The following is a 22,255-nucleotide window of genomic DNA, read 5'->3' on the forward strand; positions in this document are numbered from 1 at the left end:
TCTCATATTCATCATGGTGCTTAAATAAATTTTCAAGACCATAAGAAGAATCACCCCAATCATAATAATTGCAACAAATAGTAGACATAGCAAAACTAGCATTCCCAAGCTTAGGGTTTTGCATAATATTAGCACAATTTACATCAAGAGAATATATAGTAAAATCATTACAATCATGCTTTTTATTCAAGGAGCCATCATGAATCTCTTCATAAATTTCTTCATCACAATTTGCAGATTCACGAATTTCAAACAAAACTTCATAAAGATAATCTAGTGCACAAAACTCACTAGCAATTGGTTCATCATAATTGGATCTCTTAAAAATATTAGCAAGCGGATAAGGATCCATAGATCTTAGGTTCTCTGTTTAGCAATAAATAAACAACTATTCCAACCAAATGGGAAAACGAGCCAAGTAAGACATCAAAGCAAACGAAAAGACGAACAGAAGAAGGGCGAATAAAACGGCAAGGGTGAAGTGCGGGAGAGGAAAACGAGAGGCAAATGGAAAATAATGTAATGCGAGGGAGATGAGTTTTTGATGGGTACTTGGTATGTCTTGACTTGTGCGAAGACCTCCCTGACAACGGCGCCAGAAATCCTTCTTGCTACGCCTTGAGCTTGCGTTGGTTTTCTTTGAAGAGGAAAGGGTGATGCAGCACAGTAGCGTAAGTATTTCCCTCAGTTTTTGAGAACTAAGGTATCAATCAGTAGGAGGCTCCTCAAAAGTACCACACACCTACACAAACAAACAAGAACCTCGCAACCAACACGATAAAGGGGTTGTCAATCCCTTCACGGCCACTTGCGAAAGTGAGATCTGATAGAGATAATATGATAAGATAAATATTTTTTGGTATTTTTATGATATAGATTGGAAAGTAAAAGATGCAAATAAAAGTAGATTGAAAACTTATATGAGAAAACATAGACCCGGGGCCATAGGTATCACTAGTGGCTTCTCTCAAGATAGCATAAGTATTATGGTGGGTGAACAAATTACTGTCGAGCAATTGATAGAAAAGTGCATAGTTATGAGATTATCTAGGCATGATCATGTATATAGGAATCACGTCCGTAACAGGTAGACCGACTCTTGCCTGCATCTACTACTATTACTCCACACGTCGACCGACTCCTACCTGCATCTAGAGTATTAAGTTCATAAAGAACCGAGTAACGCATTAAGAAAGATGACATGATGTAGAGGGATAAACTCATGCAACACTACAGGAATTAGCTACTTTGCCGTCAGCCATGGCGGACGGCAAAGGTAGGAACGGCGGACGGCAAAGGTCTTTGCCATCTGCCGCGGACGGCAAAAGACCTTCTTTGCCGTCCGCTAGCGGACGACAAATTCTCTGATTCCAGTAGTGCAATATGATATAAACCCCATCTTTTTATCCTCGATGGCAACAATACAATACGCGCCTTGCTGCCCCTGCTGTCACTGGGAAAGGACACCGCAAGATTGAACCCAAAGCTAAGCACTTCTCCCATTGCAAGAAAGATCAATCTAGTAGGACAAACCAAACTGATAATTCGATGAAACTTGCAAAGATAACTTAATCACAAATAAAAGAATTCAGAGGAGATTCAAATATTTCTCATAGACAAACTTGATTATAAACCCACAATTCATCGGATCTCAACAAACACACCGCAAAAAGAGTTACATCGAATAGATCTCCAAGAAGAGGAAGGAGAACTTTGTATTGAGAATCAAAGAGAGAGAAGAAGCCATCTAGCTAATAACTATGGACCCGAAGGTCTGTGATAAACTACTCACAACTCATCGGAGAGGCCTTGGAGATGATGTAGAGGCCCTCCATGGTGGATTCCCCCTCCGGCAGAGCGCTGGCGATGGCAGAAATAGGCAAAAAACAACAATTCGGGATGGGCCTCCGGTTAGTAGTTTAGTCCCAAAAATGATATAAAAGTGTAAAGTAAAGCACATAAACATCCAAAACAGGTAATATAATAGCATGGAACAATCAAAAATTATAGATACATTGGAGACGTATCCATGTGAGGTGTCATCCTCGCGTAGTCGGGAGGGAACCTTGTGGGTCGTCCACTCCGAGTAAGTCCATTGAATTTATCGAGGAAACTGGCGCCGCTGCACTTGCCCATGATTAGCAAACCTCCATTGAGAAGAGAATAAACAATTAGTAAGGATATCAAATAAACAAGCATACAGGAAAGACATTAATTACAGAAGAGCACATTAAGCATACTATTGTGATGATCATTAAAAGAACTTACATTTTCTAGAACCCATATGAATCATCACTATTGTAATCTATTTGTCGACCGGTCTCATCATCACTATCCCGCATATCTTCTTTGTTGTCTGACGGAGGTGGAGGCACTTCCTCATTGTCAGCGTCTTCATTTAACTTTTCAAGCATAATTATGTCTCTTTGATTCACAACTGCCTCACCATCAATCTGTGTGTCGTCGTCGTTTGGGTCCAGGTTAACATAACCCAAGTCATCATCTTCCTTGTTTCGGACCGCATCACCATGTTCCTCTTGAAAGAACACTCCCTCGTACGTCATGGGGTTTATGTTACAGTAATCATCATCGTCCGGATCTGGTAGCTTACCATATGGTGACACCTTGAACACAACTTCCCAACCCTTTAGGTACTCTTTTTGGCATGGGTAAGGCAAATAATATACTTGTGTGGCCTGGGTAGCGGCGATAAAGAGATCAGCTCCAGCATAGATGGTTGATGGTTTAACTTCAACTAAACCAACAGAAGGCGTATGTCTCAGACCCTTTTTGGGGTCGAACCATCGGCATTTGAACACAGTGAGACTTAGGGGTTCGCGGCCACGTTTGAATGTAAAGTCGTATATTTTTTGTACCCTTCCGTAGTAATCCACTTTATTATCTCCTTCGATGAAGACTTAGGTATTTATGGTTTTGGGATCAGGTCGACTGTTCTGGTACTCCTCTGTATGGAAGCGATACCCATTCACATCATACTTTTGGCATGTCATGACGACAGGGTCAAAATCCATGGAAACCCATCTCAATTCTTCATCCATTGATTCGTTCGGATCATGTACCTACAAGTTTAATTGAAATTATAGGGTGCATGAGTTTAATTGGAATTGTACAGTGAAATAGGTAAAAGGGAAGTGTGAAAAATTACTTTCTCCATGAACCACACAACGAAATTTTTCCTTCCATCAGCACCCTTTCGGAGAAGAGCAAGTGCCTCCGCTTTAGTAGGAGCCAGCATTCCCATCCACTCTTCATCAATAAATCGACTACAATTAGAAAAGCAATATAAAAACTAGGCAAAGTGAACATAACGAATTGACTAAAAGAATGGTGCAAAGGCATTACCTCATCCACACATCCTCAACTTCCTTGATGTTGTGCAAGATATAGAACATGACATCCTCCCATTCATCTCGTGGCATGAGATAAGGTGTTGATCATCTAGCCCTGCCACCTTGCCCGATGAATAGAGGCAGCTTGGGTTTATACTTGGGTTCTTCTGTATTTTATCGAGACACCTTATTGTGAAACATGGGAACATGGTCCGGATAGTAGGCTGTCCTGAGGTCTGCCACCTCCTCTAGGATAAGTGCCTCAGCTATGGAAGCTTCAATCTTAGCTTTGTTTCCACATTTGTGTCTCAGATGCTTCTTCTGTCTCTCATGGCCGTACTGCCAATGATTCTGCACAGGGCCCCCCAACAATACCTCGTTTGCGAGGTGCAAAATGAGATGTGTCATCGGAGTAAAGAAGCCTGGCAGGAATATCTTCTCTAGCTTGCATATCAACTCCAGCGCCTTCTTATGCATTTATTTTATCTTCTCAGGGCATACTTCTTTAGCACAAAGCATGCAGAAGAAATGGCTTAACTCCGCAAGCACACCCCAGACACGCTCGGGAACATAGCCCCAAACCATCACCGGCATAATCCGCTCAATCCATACATAATAGTCATGACTCTTGAGCCCGGTCACTTTGCCCGTTGAAAGATTGACCCCCTTACTTATATTCGATGCATAACCATCAGTGAACTTCACGACGTGTTTCAGCCACTTCAATGCCTCCATCTTATGATCCTTTTTAAGTACGAAGTCAGCATCTAGCTTGAACCAAGATTTTCGACTGCCTGTGGGAGGCTGCATGTGTAGACATGGTCTATCACAAATATTCTGTTGATCGACTCTAGCATTAACATTATCCTTTGTCTTATCAGGAATGTTGAGGATCGTGCAAAAAAGGGACTCTGCGACATTCTTTTCGACGTGCATCACGTCGATGTTGTATGGAAGTTTGAGGTCCTTAAAATAGGGAAGCTGCGTGAAGGGGGTAATGTGAGTCCATTTGTGCGTCTCATCATAAGCTTCAAAACATTTTTCCCTTTACCTTTTCCTTTGCCCTCGCCCTCATCTTCGCCTGTGGCTTTGCCTTTGCCTTTCCCTTCACCGGCAGGCTTAAGAGCTTTCAGCTGAGCAAGCACATCCGCACCAGAAAATGTTGGAATCTTGTTTACTTCATGGACAACTTTGCCTTTTCTGAAGTTCTTCTTGTCTTCCCTATCAGGATGGTCTGGAGGGAGGAACTGTTGATGCAGGTCAAAGGCAACATACTTGCCACCCTTCTTCAGCCAAATGAAAATCAAGGCCTGCATGCACATTGGGCAAGGCATCTTTCCACTTGTACACCATCCGCAAAACGGGGCATAGCCGGGAAAGTCATGCATGCAATATTGTAGCCAAACTTTCATCAAGAAATTTCTCTGCAGATGACGGTCGTATGTCAACCTTGGAAAGTACAAAAAAATGGTGCAAATCATCCACCAACGGCTGCATAAACACACTCAAATTCTTCCTTAAATATTCAGGCCCCGGAATTATAAGCGACAAAAACATGGTCTTGTGTTGCATTATGGCGCCGGGAGGGAGATTGAGCGGAATAACAAATACGGGCCAGCAGCTGTATGGATTAGACGACATACCATATGGATTGAACCCATCACCTGTTATAGCAATTCTGACATTCCCAGCCTCGGCTGCTTCCTCCGGGTACTCTATATCGAATGACTTCCATGCTTCACCTTCTGATGGATGTACAATCTTTTTGGATTGTACCTTTTCCCTTCCTTGTGCCACTTCATCATTTTGGCAGACTCCTCGGTGATGAAAATGTGCTGCAGTCTTTTTATAAAATCAAGATACCGAAGAACCTTGACATGGATTTTTAGCTGCTACTTCTGACCATGCTTATCGACCACCTCAATATACCGAGAGGAACCACACTTCCTACAATAGTTTTCATCCACATACTCATGCCTAAACAAAAGGCAATTCTATGGACAAACATGTATTTTCTCATAATCCATGGCGAGCGCCTTCATGATTTTCTTCGTAGCGCACATGGTTTTTGGGAGTTCATGGCCCTCAGACAGGCTATTAGCCCATACTCCCAGAAATTCTTCGAAGCAACCTTGGCTACAACCGTACTCAGCCTTGACTGCCATCAGTTGCGAGATGACATCCAACACAGACAACTTGGCACCCTCATAAAGACGTTTCTTTGACGAGGCCAAGATATCCAGGAAGGCCTTTGTGGTTTCCTCCGGCTCCTCCGGTTCATTCGCTGAATGTGATGGAGGGGTCGGCTGTGCAGCAAAGACATCATCTAGATGTATCTAACCCCGTCGTCCTCATAACCAGCGACGCGTTGTCATATCACCTCCTCTCTACCACGGTCCCGCTGGGCAAAGTTTATCGGCATATTAAAGTTGGGCATAAATCCATGCGTGCGAAGGTGCTTAGTCATCTCACTCTTATCTCTGCGCACATGTCTCTTACATTTGGCGCACGGGCATTCTGGCACCAACCTCATTGGACTACGGAATATCTCTTTCGAAAACACATCATTTTTCTCGACCCACTCTGTTGTTACTTGATTCCGACGGAAAAACCCACTATACATCCACTGATTATCTGCCATCTCTGCTTTATTGGAAGCCACACAACAAAATTAAGGATTCATTTAAATTACTCACATCAATATTTTATTTTTTACAAGGTTGACGAGAAACGAAATTTAATCCACCTACATCTCTAATAGGTAAAGATGGGTCCTAATCCCACCCGAGAATGTGTAGATTGAGTACGTTGTCCATGCTCTACCCCATTCCGAGACAAAATTTCGGCAGCACCTCCCCGCTGTTCTCCAAATACACGTCTCGGCAAAATGCCGAGAGAATGTGCATCCGGAGAACAACAGGGAGGTGCCGCCAAAATCCTGTCTCGGAACAGGGCAGAGCATGAACAACGTACCCAATCTACACATCCTCGGGCTGTCCATGGAAAGCGCTGGACAATCCGAAAGAGCTGTGGTGATAAATATGCAATTGAATGCATATTTATCGATGCAACCCTTTCGGACGGGAGACGCCTAGGTTACGCGACTTGATGTGAAAATTTAATCTAGTGACATGATTAAAAGAACATATGAGGTGATGGATTTGTAGCTCACCCTTGGATGTAGATGATGTAGTCGATCAGCGAAGGGACAATCGAAGACCAAGAGCTCCAACGTCAATGATCACTCCACTGGAGGCAACACCAGAAATCCTCTGAATTCCACCAAATGAAAAAATTAGGTCATCACATCACATATAAAGCATCATCACACATCACATCATATCACAAACTTTTTTTAGCAAGATCAACATGATGAACTAACCACTCATCATATCTATCGTGGAAATATCACGTCAGATGTCCTCGTGTAAGGACTTAGTCGTGGAGCCATCGCGACAGGCTAGCTTAAAGGGGTTAAACCGGACTAAAGACACAAGGGATTTTATACTAGTTCGGCCCCTTCGATGAAGGTAAAGGCCTACGTCTAGTTGTGATGGGATTATTGGGGTCTTGCTAACCAGGGAGCTAAACAAGCTATGCCTCGCTATCGAGTTGTGTTTCTTGTCCCTGAACCGCTGCCGGGTCGTCCCCTTATATACACGGGTTAACGCCCGGCCGGTCTACAGAGTCCCGAGGCCGACTCATACAAGTGTTCGGCTCGGTCTCTCCTTTCCTCATCTTACAACACAAGTTACATGACTATGGCGGTTTACCACTATGGGCCCTAATCTGCCCTCGGGCTCCGGGCCTCTAAGCTTCCTAGTAAAGCGAAACCTCCTGAGTCTTCGTGAGGCTTCAATATATTTGCAGGTGAACCGGCCCCTACTAGGCGGTTTACTCTTAGTAGTTATATCCCCAACATTAGGCCCCAGATTGATTTGAACTTGTTCATGTCAACCTTCAGTACTTTTAGAAAAATCCTGTGATCCTCCTTCATCATTTCTCGTAAACTGCCATGATGTCTTCCTTGAGATTTTGTTAAACCGCCGTGACGTCATCTTCTGGACACAACAACAGATCATCATGACGTCATCTCTGTAAAAACGAATAAAAAGATTCCTCTTATTAATGCCATCCCGGAAATCGAGGCAACAGCTATGCCACTCGCCACTTTTGACTCCTTGATTTCCGCGCCGGTCTTTATTCATTTTCCTTATAAATAGACCCGGGACCCTTTCTTTTCTTCCCCTTCCGCCCTTCTTCTTCTTCCTCACGAAGCCTTAGCTCTGAAGCTCCGCCGCCCTCGACCTTCGAACGCTGCATCACCAGAGGCTGCTGCATCAACCTGGTTGTACTAGAGACCTTCGGCGTCCCTCCACTGTCCTGCACATCCGGTAAACCTTCTTCCTCATAACCCTAGATCTATCTCTTAGGCCTCCTGTTTTCATCTGCGTTCATAGGTTCTCATCCCTAGTCTCTTCGTATTCACTTCTGCCGTAGCTTTTTTGACTCAACTGTAGCATAAATCCCGTGCGGTAGTTGTTCCGCATCCAGTTTAGTACTTAGTAGGTCTCCCTCTTTATACAGATTCCCTTAATAGAGCATACGAACTTCTCTGCTCTGTTTAGCACCTTTATAGATCGCAGAAAATTTTCTTACTGAAACTTTGGTAGATCCAAATTAATTCATTCTCTGTGTGAGACCTGTTTCTGCCAACACTTAGAAGATTTTGAACCCAGGACCTTCTGCCTACGGGCGGTTTAACTTTTGATGACAATCCTCCATATACCATTAGCCCTCTCTTAAACCACCAACCGATCTTGTCAGCAACTTGCCGGGTTAACACTGAAAAATACACTTAAACCGCTTAAATTGTGAACTTGCATTTATTCTTCCTTGCAGCTTTTTCCTCCGGAATGACCAAACAATTCTCTGCCTATAATTGGGTTCCGTCCAAGATTACTGAGACTCAAATCAATGGATATGTCACCACTGGCGCTTTAGCCTCAAAGAGGGTGCTTCACTGGAGAGTTCCGGGCTCTGAATGCCCACCTACGCCTCAGGATGGAGAAGTGATTGTTTTTATGCAACACCTAGACCGGGGATTCAGCCTGCCCGGATCAAAAAATTTCCGGGATGTCCTCCCAAGCTTCGAGCTCCATCCACAAGACATTGGACCGAACTCCGTGTCCAATATATGCAACTTTCAAGTCTTCTGTGAAGTTTACCTCCAAGAAGATCCATCTCTGGAGTTGTTCCGGGATTTCTTCCACTTGAACCGTCGCACAGAGTTCTCTGATGGTCCCAACACAGAGCTTGGTGGCATCTCAATTCAGAAACGGAAAGAAGTTGACTTCCCACATGCCAAACATCATAGCCATCCTAAGGATTGGAACCAGACTTGGTTTTACTGCCGGAACACTGCCCCTGACGGAGAAAATCCTCTGCCGGGTTACCGTCCACACCGGCTTAGCAACAACCACCCATTACCTTCATGCTTATCCGCCGCAGAGCGAAGAGCGTTTGCTCCTCAAATCGCCAAGGTCCGGGCCCTCATGGCCAACGGTTTAACTGGCATTAACCTCGTCCGCTGCTGGGTATCTTGGGGTATTTTGCCCTTAAGCCGCCGCCCCGGATTGATGCATGAATACACTGGCAACGTCAAAGACCCTCAACGCTGTCAATAAATAGTAATGACGGACCTTGAAGTTACTGAATCTGCAGAGAAGATGCTTGATGAAACAATCTCTGCATGTAGTCAAACCGGATTGGAGACGGATTGGCACCTTTTTACGTCTCCAATCCTCCACCAGTGGTAAAGTTTATCTGAATATTTCTTGATTCACCTCCGCTTTAACTGTGTGCTAACATTTCTTTGCCTTAATGTTATAGGCTAACAGCTCCTTCTGGAAGCGGACGAAACCGGCCAAGGCTCGTCCAAAAACCAAGGTTATCAAGAAGGTTCCCAAGAAGAAAACCGCCGAGTCTTTTGATCCGCCAGAGGATGAGAATCAGATGCAGAGGTAAAATTTGACTTACTTGGTTCCTTTATTCGTACATCCTATTGACAATGATTGTTCCCAGGAGGAAGTTGAAGCCAGCCACGCCGACAATGCTGAGCTAATCACCCTTTCTTCCAATTCTGATCTTGTGCCGGTTCAAAAAGTTCGCCGCACAATCCGGAAAGTAAAACTATCTCACCCTCTTGCTCATTTGGATCCCCAATTTTCCGTGAAGACATAGCAAGCTGCAGAACGTCGCACAACCCAGCACAGTGGTCAACAAATCACCTCATCTGGTTTACCAGATACACCAACCCGGAAACGTCGTCCAGAGGTGACTTATTCTCCTGAAAAGCTTTATCCTTTGAAGGGTTTCTTCCGATGCCCACTCAATCCGTCTGATCCAAATTATCAGGCATCTTCCAACTCGTCTGGCGGTTCATCAACCACTCAGTTGCCTCCCCTCAAGGTCATCGCTGGGTAAGTACACTTTCTCAAGTTGTTTCTTCACGCGTCGGTTTATCATATTTTAACTTTGGATGTTTTTAGCGCCAAGGCCCGATTGAGTAAAAAGGCCAAGACCAGCGGCCATGCTGACGAAGTTGATCCGAAGAAGACTCCTGAAGACGAGGGCGAAAATCCTGAGATTGCCACAGACCACTCTACTCCAGAAAATCCAAGTGCTAATGCTAATCCGCCAGAGGCTGAACCGGAGATACAGGCTGATACATCAACTCCTGATGCCACCCCTCCAAATCCAACTGCTGATCCGCCAACCCCTGCTACCAGGCCGCCGAGCCTGCTGCCAAAGCGCCAAGCCCTGCTAAGGAGAATATCAATCCGTCTAGCCCCTCCAAGGATGATGACGTTGTTGTTACTGGTACGACATATACCACCCCAGGCAATCCAGTTGTTTTATCCAAGCATACCGCCAAGGATGAATTTGCATTTATGAATAAGGGGAAGAGCAAAACTGATTTGTCAGACTATGCTGATTTATCTGCCCAAGACCTTCATTCCGGCTTCTTAAACCGTCTCTTCACCAGCCGAGACTATGAGGCTGGTTTGGTAAATTTGATGAAAGAGCGCTATGAGGTAAACCATTGAATCATTTACTCTACCTTCATTGCATTGTAGCCCCCAAGGGCCGGTTTGCCTTTAGAAAGTCAAACCGGGACTTTGCTTATTTCAAACTGTACCTTGTTAATTTCCTTTGTGCATTTTTGATCAAATACACATTAGCCCCCAAGTGCCATGGTTAAAACTTGTATTAATCCGTGGGACTTCAATAATAAGTAGAAAAAAGTAATCCTCATTAGCCCCCAAGTGCCAAGTGTATAACTGGTTATATGCTTGGGACTTTCAAAATGGTATTGATCTGCTCTCCTTACTGTTGCAGATTGAGATAAATCAACAAGTCTCTTAGATAGCCGATCTTCAAGAAAATTTGAAAACCCAACAAACAGAAACCACCAAGGCCAGGGAGGAATTGAAAACTGCCTTAACCACCAATGAACAGCTGAAAGAGTGGTTCAAGTCCGAGCAAACCAACTGGGATTCTGAAAAAGTCGGTTTACTGAAGCGGGCAGAAGATGCTGAATCAGTTCTTAAACCGGTGACGGAAGAGCTTACTGGATTAAAGCGCCAAATCAATGCCATGACCTCTGCAATATTTGGTAAGTACTGTTTGCCAATGTTTTATGAATACTCCGCTTTGAAATTTTGTCGGTTTAACTTGACATCCTTAAACCGTTGTAGGTGGCCGCATTGCTCAGCTGGGCTCTGATATGCGGAAGAAATTCAAGGCTGCCTATACGCTGATTGAACAGTTGTCTACTGGTGCCCAACGAGTTATCTGCGCAGCTTCTTACGACAGTGCAGCTCCGACACTGATCAAGGACACTCTGGCTAAGTTATCTATGACGCCAGCTCAGATAGAAGAGGTGAAGCGATCCGCCGCCAGGGCTGTTGCTTTGTTAGCACTGACCCGAGCCAAGGCATGGATAGCCGACCTTGATCCGGTTGATATTGCCAAGGGCTTTCCTAGTGAACAGGAAAATGGGGCAGTATTTGACAATGACGCCCTTAAACGTGTAACAAGGGAGATGCGTCCTCTGGCGAGTAAGTTGGCTGAAGAAGCAAACTTGACGGTTCACCGGTATTTCTATGATGCTGACAACAAACGGGTTGAGGCTGTCATTCCAGAAGTGCAAAACCTTATTCCACCAATCCATAAGCATACTTACGCACCTGACATTGACCCGACTGATCTTACAAGTGAAGAGGCTGTCTTTCAGGCCTTAACCCGGATTGACTGGACCATCGCTGACTTCCAACCAGTGGACGAAGATGAAGAGGCTGAACCGATGTCAGGTGATCCATCTACTTCATGTCAACATGGCAGTGATGCTTGATCCGGCAATCTGGTTCACTTTGCGCAAAACTGTCCGGTTTAGAACAATTCCATATTTTGGGCTGTTTAAACACCTTGTAATAGGGTAGCAAAAAATACTTTGATCTGTTGCCATCGCGTAGTGGGAAATACTTTGTGTTCCGTCACCAAAATGTTGGCTCATATATCATAAGATGCAATCCCTATGTCTGCATAAAAAGAATTGTCCTGGCGGTTTACCGCCGGATGGGTCATAATACCCAAGGTAAAGCCTGATTGAGAACCAAACTTTACAAAATATGAAATAACTCATACCTGAGATGTGATATATCATGTTTAGTTGGTTGACCAACTGTAATAAGGGTGAAGACCCAAATCTTGATTTTTTGTACAACTTCACCTTGTACTGATGGTGTATAAGAAATCATGCCGGGTTACAATAAACACCAGATGATCAAAACTGGCGACAAGTAGTCAAAGCCAGGCCGGGTTAATACACTCCGGTTTAACAATAAGTTTCATCAACTTTGAGTTGAGATCCAAGCCGGGTTAACTAACACCGGGTTAATGTGATGACTGAAAAGCCATACCAGATTGAAGATGTCGGTTTAACACAAAGTCATCAAAGAGAAAAATAATAACAAGCGCAAATAAAACCGCGTAGTCGAGGCTTTTCAAAGGCTGCCGGGCCCAAATTCGAGGCTTTTCATGGGCTGCCAGGCCACTGAGTTAAACCATTTGACGTTGCCTTTTAAGATGGAACTCCAACTAACCAATCACCGTTTTAACTTTGACAAGTTCAGGGTCTCAATGAGAGTAACTGTCAAACGTTCGGAGGGCCATCGGCCGGTTTAGTCTCATCAGCCGGTTTGAAATGTACGGTCGGGTCATGCTCAGTGGTAGGCTTCTTCAGAGGGGTCATGTCTGCCGGATCGACATTTTCCTTATAAAACTTCAGCTCCTCTGTAGCACAAACCGGCTCAGCATAGGCCGCATCACCTTCTTCGTAGTCCAAAGAGATTTTACGACTTCCGTGAACCGTAATGGTTCATTTATGACCCGACATCTTTAGCTGTAAGTAAATATAACAAGGCCTCGCCATGAACCTTGCATAAGCCGGTCGCCCAAACAATGCATGGTACGAGCTCTGGATCCTTACTACCTCAAAGGTCAACGTCTCAGACCGGGAATCATGCTCATCACCAAATACAACTTCCAAAGCGATCTTACCAATAGGATATGCCGATTTACCTGGTACCACACCGTGGAAAACAGTATTGGACGGTTTAAGACTCTTGTCTGTCAATCCCATGCGACGGAAGGTCTCATAATACAGAATGTTGATACTGCTCCCTCCATCCATGAGTACCTTTGTGAACTTATAACCTCCCACCTGAGGTGCCACCACTAATGCTACATGACCCGGATTGTCAACCCGGGGCGGATGATCCTCTTTGCTCCATACAATGGGTAGCTCGGACCACCGCAGGTAACGTGGTACTGCCGGTTCAACAGCATTAACTGCCCTCTTGTGAAGCTTCTGATCACGCTTACACAAACTAGTGGTGAACACATGATACTGCCCACCATTCAACTGCTTTGGGTGACTGATAACCCGACTGCTGCTGATTCCCTTGATTACTCTGCTGGTTATTACCACCTTGGTTGTTCTGGTTGCCCTGATTATTCTGAAATCCAGAGCTTGAACCGCCACCGCCATGAAAACCTGGGCCTGAACCGCCCGATGGACCCTGATCATACCGAAAAATATCAGAGTTTTTGAACTCCTTCATAATGTGACAATCTTTCTAGAGATGTGTCGCAGGCGCCTCCTTGGTCCCATGTTTTGGACAGGGTTGATTCAACAAACGTTCCAGATTCATTGTGCCGCCACGCTGAGGCAGTTTACCCTTACGGCGCTGCACATTAGCATTAGCTACAAAATCTGAATCTGCTTTACGCTTACCATTATTCCCATGACCTCCTTGGTTGTGCTGTTGTCCCTTTGCACCACCGTTCTTCTTTCCCTTCTCCGGCTTCTCCTCATCAGAATCGGGATCTTTGGTATTATCAGAATCGGCATACTTGACCAAGGCGGCCATGAGGGTACCTATGTCATTGCAGTGACGCTTGAGCCGTCCCAACTTCATCTTCAGTGACTTAAATTGGCAATTACGCTCCAAGGTGATGATTGCCGAACCGGCGTTAATACGGTCCGATGAGTGCAAGACTTCTGAAACCCGGCGCACCCAATGAGTTGTTGACTCGTTCTCCCCTTGTACACAGGCGTCAAGATCCGCTATAGACATAGGCTGCTTACATGTGTCCTTGAAATTTGCTATAAACCGGGCCTTCTACTGGTCCCATGACTCGATGGAGTTAGGTGGTAAGTTCTTCAACCAAGTCCGAGCTGTTCCCTCCAACATCATCGTGAAGTATTTTGCACACGCTCCTTCATCAACGTCCAGCATTCCATTGCCATTTCATAGCTTTCCACCCACGCCTCGGGTGGCTGATCAGTGGTGTAATTCAGCACCTTACGCGGACCCTTGAAGTCCTTTGGCAGTCGCATGTTACGGAGAGCCGGAATAAGGCACGACACTCCCCACGAGCTGAAAGCAACTCCGACACCTCGGTCTACTGATGCTGCTGGCTGAACCGGGGCGAGTTGATATCGACCCGTATGTTGCGCTGCTAAAGCGGCCTCCCTTCATGCCCTGCCATTATCCACCACGTCCTGAGCGTTCAAATCGCCATGCACTAGATTAGGCCCTTGAGGGACAATGCGGCGCCGCGCACTGCTAGACACCTCATGTTCATCGATATGCCTGCTATAGCTTTTGCTCGGTCATGGGGTTGAGTGAACCCTGTCTCGGCTGTACGAGTAAGCTTGCTGCTGTGTCAAAGCTGTTTGAAGAAGATCCCTGGCCCGCGGTGTCTCAACCGCTGCCGGCGATTCACCTTCGATCGGAATAGCAGCCAACCGGGATGCTGCTGCTATCATATTATCCAATGGGGTAGAAAAGTGACCCGGCGGCGGTGTGGTGTACCGCGGCGGGTTGTCCGTACGCTGAGGCGGCCCCATCATCTGAGGTTGATCCGGAGCCCTGGTCCTTGGATCGGTATTCCGGTTTACTGCTGGCGGGTTACTAGTTCCTGCCCCCGGCGTTCCAAAGAGATTCATTGCATTGTAATCCGCTGGCAAGCGAGATTGATGTTTCCTCCTGGACACTTGATTTAAAGCGTTCTGATCCATCAAAAGCCGATAATTCTCAGCTTGAATTCTTTGCGCCTAGGCGTCTAAGGTGGCCCGCTCCTCAGCCATCCTAGTTTCCTCAGCTGCTAAGTCCGCTTTGGCTTGTGTTACCTGATCCTTCAGGCTAGCAATGTCCACATTGTGCTGATCCTGCATCGCTGGTGTAACTGTGGTTGTTAGCAAGACCGCCCAGGCATCCATCATACCAGAGAGAACTTGAGCCGGCCGGCGCATGGAGCCTCCTGCCCCTGCTACCGGTCCAGACGCCGCTGCAGTAGAGTTTTGCAAAGTTGGCTGTGTTCCAGCCATGAAGATTCCAATGTGGTTCGGCATTTCAAGGAACTCCGGAATACTGGTGCCATCGGAATACCCTTCAAACACGCCATCCTGAACTTGGTACAAGGATTCGGTTTCACCAGATAATTCGCCTTCGGAATAAGTGATTGTGTCACCCTCAGACACCAGTTCAGATCCGATCCCGTGGACACATCCTACGAACGCACGCTTCATGGGAGTCTGAACCCGGGCGGGACTTGCACATTGAGCCGTCTCGACGAGGTCGGTGCAGATGTCCGGCTCAGGGCCCGGTTCACCGATCTTGCTGATGAAGACGTGAATTCCACCGAAGGGGACCCGGTACCCGTACTCGATTGAGCCGGCCTCGGGGCCCCAGCCTGCATCGTCGATGTAGAGCTTGCCGCGATGACTCTTGGTCATCCGGCCCGTCACGTATCCCTTGAGTCCTTCAAAGCTGCCCTTCAAGAACTCGAAACCATCGTGCAATAACCCCACAGTGGGCGCCAACTGTCGTGGAAATATCACGTCAGATGTCCTCGTGTAAGGACTTAGTTGTGGAGCCATCGCGATGGGTTAGCTTAAAGGGGTTAAACTGGACTAAAGACACGAGGGATGTTATACTAGTTCGGCCCCTTCGATGAAGGTAAAGGCCTACGTCTAGTTGTGATGGGATTATTGGAGTCTCGCTAACCAGGGAGCTAAACAAGCTATGCCTGGCTATCAAGTTGTGTTTCTTGTCCCTGAATCGCCACCGGGTCGTCCCCTTATATGGGCCCTAATCCACCCTTGGGCTCCGGGCCTCTACGCTTCATAGTAAAGCGCCACCACCCGAGTCTTCGTGAGGCTTCAATATATTTGAAGGTGAACCGGCCCCTACTGGGCGGTTTACTCTTAGTAGTTATATCCCCAACAATATCCAAATTTTAACTTTCGTCTATCTATCTTCACAAAAAGTGTACTCTTCCCTCTCATCTCATCTTCACAATACATATATCTATAATATTGAGTGTGTATCTAAAAACATAGTAAAACTACACAAATATCCATTCATCTAACATCTATCTATCTCACATTGTGCAATTAATTTTTTGCACATTTATACTCTCTTCCATTTCATTCATCTATCTAACATCCATCTATCTAATCATCTATTACTATATATATATATATATATATGCATTCATCTACAACATTACTACACAAAAAATGTAAAAAAATGTTCTTGCCTACAGATGAGGGGGCGAACACCGGAGCAGGAGGGGCGGCCTGTCGGGGCAGGGACGACCACTGGAGTGACAGGGGAGGGTCACCGGAGCAGAGGGGGCTGGCCGGTCGGACCAGTAGGGGGCCGGCCAGGCTAGGGCGTGGACTGACCGGGGCGGCGTCCACGCAGGGCGGGTCGGTGTCGAGGAGGGAGGGGCTGGGGCGGCTGGAGCGAGGGTGGCGCCGGCTGGATAGAGGGAGGGGCGGCGGCAGGCGCCACGGGTGGGGTGGGATGGGGCGGCGGCGACGTGGGTGGGGGCGCGGGCGAGGGGAGTGGGCGGCGACAGGGGATGGGGGGGAGTGAGGCGGCGGCAGGGGGTGGGGGTGAGTGCGGCGGCGAGGACAAGGGGCGGGGAGTCGGCAGCGGCGGCAAGCTAGTTCGGGCCGTCGCGGGGCCAGGCGCTGAGAGAATGAGTGGAGGCAGCGCCGCGCGAGGGGATAAGGCGGTCTATGCCGACGGCTGCCGTTGGCATAGACGCCACGTCACCGATCCACGTGACACGTCCTCTATGGCCGCAGCTATGCCGACGGCTTTGCCGTCGGCATAGTTACATTTTTCCTTTTTAATGTTTTTATAGTTTATATTTTTTCCTTTTTATGTTTTTATGTATTATTATTTCATATAGATTTTTTAATGTTTTTTATAGTTATATTTTTCCTTTTTTATGTATTATTATTTCCTATAGATTTTTAATGTTTTTTTAACCGCTCGGAACCACACAGAGAGGAGGGGAGGGAGGCGCCGAACTCGAGCAGCTTCGTCCGCTGAGGCCGTGGGGGTGGGGGTGGGGGCGGCGACAGATCCAAGTCCGTCGGAGGGAGATGGTTGGGCGCGGGGGCGGTGGCGGCGGTGGCAGCTACTGGAATGGGAATGAATGAATGAATCGGGGAAGGAGAGAGGGTGGGTGGGTGGTTGACCATGAGACGGGCCACACCCTGGAGACACCTGGGAGCAACATCCGGGCCAAACCCACAGCTACATCCCCTCCGTGTAGACCCGACGCGTCCGTTCCCCCTCCAGGTGCCGACGACGGCACCGTCCGTGAGGGGCGCCACACCCCAGAGACGTGTGTCGCCTCTTCGGACATGCCACAACACCACCCTGCATGTATGAGGGGCCGGTGCGACGCTCCGGTGGCATTGCTACCCCCCCCCCCGGGGCCCCTGTCCCGCCTAACCCTGGAGCGGTTGACCACGAGATCTAGCCCTTTAACTTCCCACGGACGGGCTTTGACGAGTGGACCTCTCCACCCGGTTGTGTCAGGTCAGCCCAGAGAGACACCTGGGAGCAACATTCGGGCCAAACCCACAGTTACATCCCCTCTGTGTAGACCCGACGCGTCTGTTTCCCCCATCCAGGTGCCGGCAGCGGCGCCGTCCGTGAGGGAGGCCATGCCCTGGAGACACGTGCCGTATTTTCGGACATGCCACAACACCATCCCGCATGTATGAGGGCCCGGTGCAACGCTCCGGTGGCATTGCTAGCCCCCAGGGCCCCCATCCTGCCTAACCCTGGAGCGGTTGACCACGAGATCTAGCCCTTTGACTTCCCACGGACGGTCTTTAACCAGTGGACCTCTCCACCCGGTTGTGTCAGGTCAGCCCAGAGGGACACCTAGGAGCAACATCCGGGCCAAAGCCACAGGTACATCCCCTCCGTGTAGACCCGACACGTCCGTTTCCCCCCTCTAGGTGCCGGTGGCGGCGCCGTCCGTGAGGGAGGCCATGCCCCCGAGACGCGTGCCGCCTGTTCCGACATGCCACAACACCACCCCTCATGTATGAGGGCCCGGTGCGACGCTCCGGTGGCATTGCTACCCCCAGGGCCCCCGTCCCGCCTAACCCTGGAGCGGTTGACCACGAGATCTAGCCCTTTAACTTCCCATGGACAGGCTTTGACCAGTTGACCACTCCACCTGGTTGTCTCAGGTCAGCCCAGAGGGACACCTGGGAGCAACATCCGAGCCAAACCCACAGCTACATCCCCTCCGTGTAGATCCGACACGTCCTATTCCCCCCTCCAGGTGCCGGCGGCGGCGCCGTCCGTGAGGGGGGCCACACCCCAGACCCGTGTGCCGCCTCTTCGGACATGCCACAACACCACCCCTCATGTATGAGAGGCCGGAGCGACACTCCGGTGGCATTGGTACCCCCTAGGGCCCTCGTCCCGCCTAACCCTGGAGCGGTTGACCACGAGATCTAGCCCTTTGACTTTCCATGGACCGGCTTTGACCAGTGGACCTCTCCACCAGGTTGTGTGAGGTAAGCCCAGAGGGACACATGGGAGCAAGATCCGGGCCAAACCCACAGCTACATCCCCTCCGTGTAGACCCGACGCGTCCGTTTCCCCCCTCAAGGTCCCGGCGGCGGTGCCGTCCGTGAGGGGGGCCATGCCTCGGAGACACGTGCCGCCTCTTCGGACGTGCCACAACACCACCCCGCATGTATGAGGGCCCGGTGCGCCGCTCCGGTGGCATTGCTACCCCCAGGGCCCCCGTCCCGTCTAACCCTGGAGCGGTTGATCATGAGATCTAGCCCTTTGACTTCCCACGGACAGGGTTTGACCAGTGGACCTCTACACCCGGTTGTGTCAGATCAACCCAGAGGGATACCTGGGAGCAACATCCGAGCCAAACCCACAGCTACATCCCCTCCATGTAAACCCGACGCGTCCGTTTCCCCCCTCCAGGTGTCGGCGGCGGCGCCGTCCGTGAGGGGGGGCACACCCCGGAGACGCGTGCCACCTCTTCGCACATGCCACAACACCACCACGCATGTATGAGGGCCCGGTGCGACGCTCCGGTGGCATTGCTACCCCCAGGGCCCCCGTCCCGCCTAACCTTGGAGCGGTTGATCATGAGATCTAGCCCTTTGACTTCCCACAGACGGGCTTTGACCAGTGGACCTCTCCACCCGGTTGTGTCAAGTTAGCCCAGAGGGACACCTGGGAGCAACATCCAGGCCAAACCCACAGCTACATCCCCTCCGTGTAGACCCGATGCGTCCGTTTTCCCCCTCTAGGTGCCGGCGGCGGCGCCGTCCGTGAGGGGGGCCACACCCCGAAGACGCGTGCCACCTCTTTGGACATGCCACAACACCACCGAGCATGTATGAGGGCCCGGTGCGATGCTCCTGTGGCATTGCTACCCCAGGGCACCCGTCCCGCCTAACCCTGGAGCGGTTGACCACGAGATCTAGCCCTTTGACTTCCCACAGACGGGCTTTGACCAGTGGACCTCTCCACCCGGTTATGTCAGGTCATCCCAGAGGGACACCTGGGAGCAACATCCGGGCCAAACCCACAGCTACATACCCTCCGTGTAGACCCGACGCGTCCGTTTCCCCCCTCCAACTTCCGACGGCGGCCGTCCGTGAGGGGGGCCACGCCCCGGAGACGCGTGCCGCCTCTTCGGAGATGCCACAACATCAACCCGCATGTACGAGGGCACGGTGCGATGCTCCGGTGGCATTGCTACCCCCAGGGCCCCCGTCCCGCCTAACCCTAAAGCGGTTGACCATGAGATCTAGCCCTTTGACTTCCCACGGACTGGCTTTGACCAGTGGACCTCTCCACCTTGTTGTGTCAGGTCAGCCCAGAGGGACACCTGGGAGCAACATCAGGGCCAAACCCACAGCTACATCCCCTCCGTGTAGACCCGACGCGTCTGTTTCCCCCCTCCATGTGCCGGTGGCGGCGCCGTCCATGAGGGGGGCCACACCTCGGAGACGCGTGCCGCCTCTTAGAACATGCCACAACACCACCCCGCGTGTATGAGGGTCCGGTGCGACGCTCCGGTGGCATTGCTACCCCCAGGGCCCCCGTCCCGCCTAACCCTAGAGCGGTTGACCACGAGATCTAGCCCTTTTACTTCCCACGGACGGGCTTTGGCTAGTGGACCTCTCCACCCGGTTGTGTTAGGTCAGCCCAGAGGGACACCTGGAAGAAACATCCAGGCGAAACCCACAGCTATATCCTCTCTGTGTAGACCCGACGCGTCTATTTCCCCCCTCCAAGTGCCGGCGGCGGCGCCGTCCGTGAGGGGGGCCACACCCCGGAGACACGTGTCGCCTCTTCGGACATGCCACAACACCACCACGCATGTATGAGGGCCCGATGCGACGCTCCGGTGGCATTGCTACCCCAGGGCCCCCGTCCCACCTAACCCTGGAGCGGTTGACCACGAGATCTAGCCCTTTGACTTCCCATGGCCGGGCTTTGACCAGTCGACCTCTACACCCGGTTGTGTCAGGTTAGCCCAGTGGGACACCTGGGAGCAACATCTGGGCCAAACCCACAGCTATATCCCCTCCGTGTAGACCCGACGCGTCCGTTTCCCCCTTCCAAGTGCCGTCGGCGGCGCCGTCCGTGAGGGGGGCCACACCCCGGGGTCGCGTGCCGCCTCTTCGGACATGCCACAACACCACCCCGCATGTATGAGGGGCCGGTACGACACTCCGGTGGCATTGCTACTCCTCAGGGCCCCCGTCCCGCCTAACCCTGGAGCGGTTGACCGCGAGATCTAGCCCTTTGACTTCCCACGGACGGGCTTTGACCAGTGGACCTATCCACCCGGTTGTGTCAGGTCAGCCCAGAGGGACACCTGGGAGCAACATCCGGGCAAAACCCACAGCTACATCCCCTCCGTGTAGACCCGACGCGTCCGTTTCACCCCTCCAGGTGCCGGTGGCGGCGCCGTCCGTGAGGGGGGCCACGCCTCAGAGATGCGTGCCGCCTCTTCGGACATGCCACAACACCACCGGTTGTGGTAGGTCATCCCATAGAAACACTTGGGAGCAACGTCCCCTCCGTATAGACCCGATGCGGTTGTTTCCGTCCTCCAGGTGCCGGCGGCTGCGCCGTCCGTGAGGGGGGCACACCGCGGACGTGAGGGGTCACACTCCGGAGATGGGTGCCGGGCGTTTGCAACCGCTACACAACTTCTGTCGGCATAGCTGTTTTTGATTTTAATAAAATATAAGGACTTATATTCAAAAGAATATGACGACACATTATTAACGTGCTCGAAAAAAATTACAAACTATATGTATTCATAATCTGTGAAAAAAATACAAACTACATATATATTCATATAATAATACGTAAAAAAGTATATGGTACATGTCATTTAATATAATAATGCATAAAAAAGCATAAAAACATATATATATATATATATATATATATATATATATATATAAATAACTATGCCGACGGCATAAAGCTACCGCGGATCGCTGACGTGGCGTGTATGCCGACGGCCGCCGTCGGCATACGTGCTGGACGGTGCGCCGCGGATCGATGACGTGGCATGCGGAGATATGCCGACGGCCGCCCGTCCCCACCGTCGGCTTAGATTTGACGACGTTAGCCGCTGGTCACGGACAGGGTCGCCGGGTCCATGGGTATGCCGACGGCTAGTTTATGCCGACGGCAGCTGTCGGCGTGTTCTCAGCTAGGCCGACGGCCATTTTGTGCAGACGGATGCTGTCGGCTTAGCTTGGGGTAGCCCGACGGCCAGTATACGCCGACAGCCAGGGTCTGGCTGTCGCATAGCTCAAAGTAGTCCCACGGCGGCCGGCGGCATTGTTTTTTGCCGTCGGAGTAGGACTCTTTTCCGGTAGTGGATGGCCAGGCGCTTGGCGGACGAGTAGTGGAGATTGAACTCGATGTAACCGGAGTGATCCAGCATGGTGT

The sequence above is a fragment of the Triticum aestivum genome, chromosome 3B (genome assembly GCF_018294505.1).
Source record: "Triticum aestivum cultivar Chinese Spring chromosome 3B, IWGSC CS RefSeq v2.1, whole genome shotgun sequence".
Classification (NCBI taxonomy): Eukaryota; Viridiplantae; Streptophyta; class Magnoliopsida; order Poales; family Poaceae; genus Triticum; species Triticum aestivum.